Genomic DNA, 5,035 nt, shown 5'->3' with positions numbered 1-5,035 from the left:
GTGTTAGTCATGTCCAATTCTGTGCGACCCCATAGACTGTAACCCGCCAGGCTCCTCTGTCCATGGGATATCCCAGGCAAGAATACTGGAGTGGGTTGCCATTTCCTTCTCCAGGGGATCTTCCTGACCCAGGGATCAAACCCAGGTCTCCTGCCTTGCAAGCAGATTGTTTACCACTTGAACCACGAGGGAAGTCCCTAACAATCCAGAGTCAGAATCAAACCTTATCCATCCATATACGTGGTCACTTTAAGAGGCTTCCAGAAACCACACCTGGGAGAAATCTCAGAATCGTGGCTTAACTAAACTATTGAATCTTGGAACTGCAGAATCCACAATCGTAATCATGGGATCTCAGGTTCCCACAACCTTAGACTCAGAACGTTTGAATTACTGATGCTTGGAATTCTTGAAGCACAGAATTTTAGCATCAGAGTTTCCCCTGCCCACATCCTTGGGAACTGCATTCCTAGTCCCTCTGGTGGCAAATGTCCATTCTCCAAGTTGAAAGTTCCTTCTGAGAAAGAGTTAAGAGAGAAAAGGAAGGGCTGGAGCTAGCTGGGTTCTGACAATGAGGCACATCTCCAGGGAAAGGTAGAGTGGCTAGTGGGTCTTTGTCTAGCAAGAAGGGAGACGAGAGGGAAGAGAGAACAAATGTTAATCTCCAGAATCTCAAACTTACACTTGAAAAGGGAAAAGCGGGAATCGATCAAGGCATCACCAAAGGTGCCAGGAGAAGTCACATTCTAGCCCCCAGTGCATCCATGTCACCTGTCCAGAGAGATGCTCCCAGCTTTGTCGCTCTGGAAGGGCCAGTGACCCAACCCAGCAAAGAGACAGTGCTGGGGTGGAGGTGTGAACAGAGGCCCTGGATTCTGGTCCAAGCTTTGTTGCTATTAATAAGTCCTTGGGTCTTCCTGAGCCTCTCTCTGGCCTCTTTCTCATCTGACTCCTTCGTCACAAGAATTACTTGAAGATTGAAATATGGTGTAGTGCTGAACTTTAAAACTCAAAGGCTGCAGGGATGAGAGGATGAGAGTAGTGATGTTTCTGTGTAGCTTGGTTTTCACTATTGTCTTCTGCCGAGCCAAGAATCCTTAGACATCTGTTGTTGCCATAATGACAACCACAAGCAGCGTGTGTTGAGTGCCTGCTATGTGCCAAGCTCTGTGCTGAGCCCTTTGTATGAGCATCACAAGCTGGGCTTACATCAACAGAAATATATCGTCTCACAGTTCTGCAACCTAAACCCCAAATCAAGGTCAGCCAGATCATGCCCCCTCTGAAACCACTGGGGAATCCTTCCTTGCCTCTTCTTAGTTTTCAGTGGCTTGCAACAGTCTTTGGAGTTGCTTAGCTTGCAGCTGTATAATTGCAAAATCTGCCTTTGTCATGACATGGTATCTTCCCTGTGTTTGTCTCTCTTCACATGGCCATCTTTTTGTAAGGATACCAGTCATACTCCAGGATGACTTTATCTTTACTGATTCTATCTTCAGTGATTCTTTTTCCAAATAAGATCACACTCTTAGGTACTGGGAGTTCAGACTTCAGCATAGCTTCTTGACACAGTTTAATCCATAACACCACTTAGGCATGCACTCATTCAAACCAGACATCTTACAAGTGTCTGCAAGGTGAGACTAGAATGATCTCACGTTACAAATGAGCAGAGGGACTTAGAGGAAGTTTAAAGAATCTGCCCAGGGACTTCCCTAGCAGTCCAGTGGGACCAATGTAAGGGATGTGGGTTTGATCCCTGGTCTGGGAACTGAGATCTCACATGCTGAGGAGTGACTAAGCCCGCACACCTCAACTAGAGAATTTGTGTGATACCACGAAAGATCCCACATGACACAGCAAAGATCCTGAGTGCCACAGTTAAGGATTGACAGAACCAAATAAATAAATAATTTTTTTTTTTAAAAAAAGAAGCTGCTTAAAGTAACACAGGACACAACAAAGGCAGACAGCTGGGTTCCAGTGCGCCTCTCTGGAGGTTCCAATGATGATTCAGATCGACCTCCTGCCCTCAGAGGAATTCTGAAAGAGGGGAATGGTGCTTGGAAGAAATGTTTTGAAGAAAGGAGGTAGAGGGATGAAAATGCAGATGTCATATCACCCCTGATTCAGATGCCTAATGTGCCATGTGTGGCTGTTCCCAGGACGCATGCAAACCTGTATAAACATGTGCACAGAGATACCTGTATAACTGACCCAGTGCTTTTCTTACTCATGAGAGGTATGCTGATATTTTGTATTGTTTTCTGTCTTATTTTTTTAATGCTGGTGACAACCCCTCAAGCTGCTTTTATGACTCATCAGTTTGATTCAAACTGCAGTTTGAAGAGAGAAAGCTTAAAAGATAAATTCCAAACTTGCTGAGTTAGTCTCCAAGATCCTTTCCAGTCTGGGTTCTGCCCTCCTCTCCCAGTCTCATTTCATGACATCCATCCCATGACACTAAACAGATCCTATTCCCCAAGCTCACCAAACTTCTGTTACTGTGAGTGGATTCGTCACATCTGCAAGCATTTGAATTGACTGTTCCCTCTGCCTAGAATGCCATTCCTGCCCTCTCTGCTGAAGGGAAGGACTGTTGTTGTGGTGGTATTGGCTGGAATAACAAGCCAACAGGAAAGAAAGAATCCTTTCTTCTTCTACCAGGGTCATTCCATTCTCCTCTTAATGGTCCAGTGGGACCCAGCAGGAAATGAAGAGAAAAAAATGGTTCCCAAGATTTCCAAAGAAGTACCACAAAGGAAAGTATCAAAACACGGCTTTGACGTGTAATTTTTCAGACAATGTTGGCTATGATGGCTACTTAGCATCCTTCTCCACAATCTCTTGCAGAAAACAGAAAATAAGGAAATACTTCTCAACTTATTTAAGGAGGCCAATATTCCCTTGATGCCAAAGTGAGACAATGATAGTACAAAACAGGAAATTACAGACCAATATCCTTCATAAATACAGATACAAAAATTGTCAACAAAATATTAGCAAATCAAACCCATCAACATATTTTCAAAAAAAAGAGCAATATAGCCAGTGAGGTTTAGTCCCAGGGTAAAGGCTGGATCAACATTCAAAAATGAATGTTGACCAAGGAACAGATGCAATTCAACCAAGAAAGTATATTCTTTTCAACAAATGATGCCACAACAGTTGAATATCCACATGGATAAAAGAAATGAATCTAGACACAGCCCTGACACTGTCTACAAAAATCAATTCAAAATTGATCAAGGATCTAAACGTAGAATGGAAAAGAAAACTTTTAGAAGATAACAGAAAATCTAGGTGTCCTTGGGTCTGACAATGACTTCTGAGACACAACACCAATTGATAAATGGGCTACAATAAAAATAAAAACTTCTGTTCTGCAAAGGACAGTTAAGAGAATGAAAAATACAAGCTACAGACTGGGAGCAAATGTTTGCAAAGCACATATCTGATAAATGACTTGTATCTAAAATATACCAAAATAAAAAGACATAAAATTGGACAGTAAGATAAAAACAACCCAGGGACTTTCCTAGTGATCCAGTGGCCAAGACTCCGTGCTCCCAATGAAGAGCGCATGTTCCATTCCTGGTCAGGGAACTAGATTCCACATGCTGCAATTTAAAAAGATCTTTCATGGTGCAACCAAGATCCAGCACAGCTAAATAAATAAATGTTTCTTGAAAAAAAAAAAAAGAAAAATGAAAAAGCAAGGCAAAAATTCTGAACAGACACCACACCAAAGAAGATGTGCAAGTATTGTAAGAAACAATACTTGACATCACATTTCATTAGGGAATTAACAAATCTTAAAAATACTGAGCTATCCAGGATACACATCTACTGAACAGCTAAAATCCAAAATACTGACCAGACCAAGTGCTGGCAAGGCTGTGGCACAACAAGTATGCTCACAGATTGCTGGTGGGAATGCAAAATGGTTCAGCCACTTTGGAAGACAATTTGGCAGCTTCTTACAAAGCTAAACATTGTCTATCATATGACCCAGCAAATGTACTCTTTGGTATTTACACAAATGGGTTAATGAATTCCTATTCTTAAATTTCCTTGAAATCAAGTCCCAGCTCCTTTTTGCTTAATATCCCTTTCCTCAATTTATCTCTGCCCGCTCTCATTTTAGTATAAGCAGTAAGAAGAAAAAGAAGAGAAAGTCGTTCAGTCTTGTCTGACTCTGAGACCCCATGGACTGCAGCTCACCAGGCTCCTCTGTCCATGGGATTCTCCAGGCAGGAATACTGGATTGCTATGCCTTCTTTCAGGAGATCTTCCCAACCCAGAGATCAAACCCAAGTCTTCCAGCCTCTACTCCTTATACGACTCCAAAGTCACCCACACTTTAGGTGTTTGTTACAGTGGCACCCCACTTTTTTAGCATTCTACTTCACAGGCTTCCCAGGTGCTGCAGTAGTAAAAAAATCTGCCTGCCAACACAGGAGATGCAAGAGATGCAAGTTCAATCTCTGAGTGGGGGAAGACCCTCTGGAATAGGAAATGGCAACCCATTCCAGTGTTCTTGCCTGGAAAATTCCATGGACAGAGGAGCCTGGTGGGCTACAATCCATGGGGTTACAAACAGTCAGACATGACTGAAGCAACTTAGCAGGCACACACGGAGGAAGAAATGTATAAATATGATCAGATTAGAGGTAACTACCCTTCCTCTGAAGTATATCCAATGATGAAAGAAAAAAAGAAGGAAGGAAGAGAAGGAATGAGGGGGGAGAGAGAGAGGGGATGCCAGGGAAGAGAAAGAGCTCTGGATACAGGAAGAGAAAACAAAAACTGGAGGGACTTCCCTGGTGGTCCAGTGGCTAAGATATCGTGCTCCCAAGGCAGGGGGCCTGGGTTCAGTCCCTGATCAGGGAACAAGATCCCTCATGCCACAACTAAAGATCTCACATGCCCCAACGAACATGGAAGATTCCATGGGTCGCAACTAAGACCCAGAGCAGCTAAATAAATAAACTGGAAAAAAAAAAATCCCAATTTGATCTAAGTGGAAGACCAA

This window comes from Bos grunniens, chromosome 18 (genome assembly GCF_055505025.1).
Source record: "Bos grunniens cultivar Pamir isolate PY7600 chromosome 18, Bosgru_T2T1.0, whole genome shotgun sequence".
NCBI classification, from domain to species: Eukaryota; Metazoa; Chordata; class Mammalia; order Artiodactyla; family Bovidae; genus Bos; species Bos grunniens.
This window is presented reverse-complemented; position numbering follows the sequence as displayed.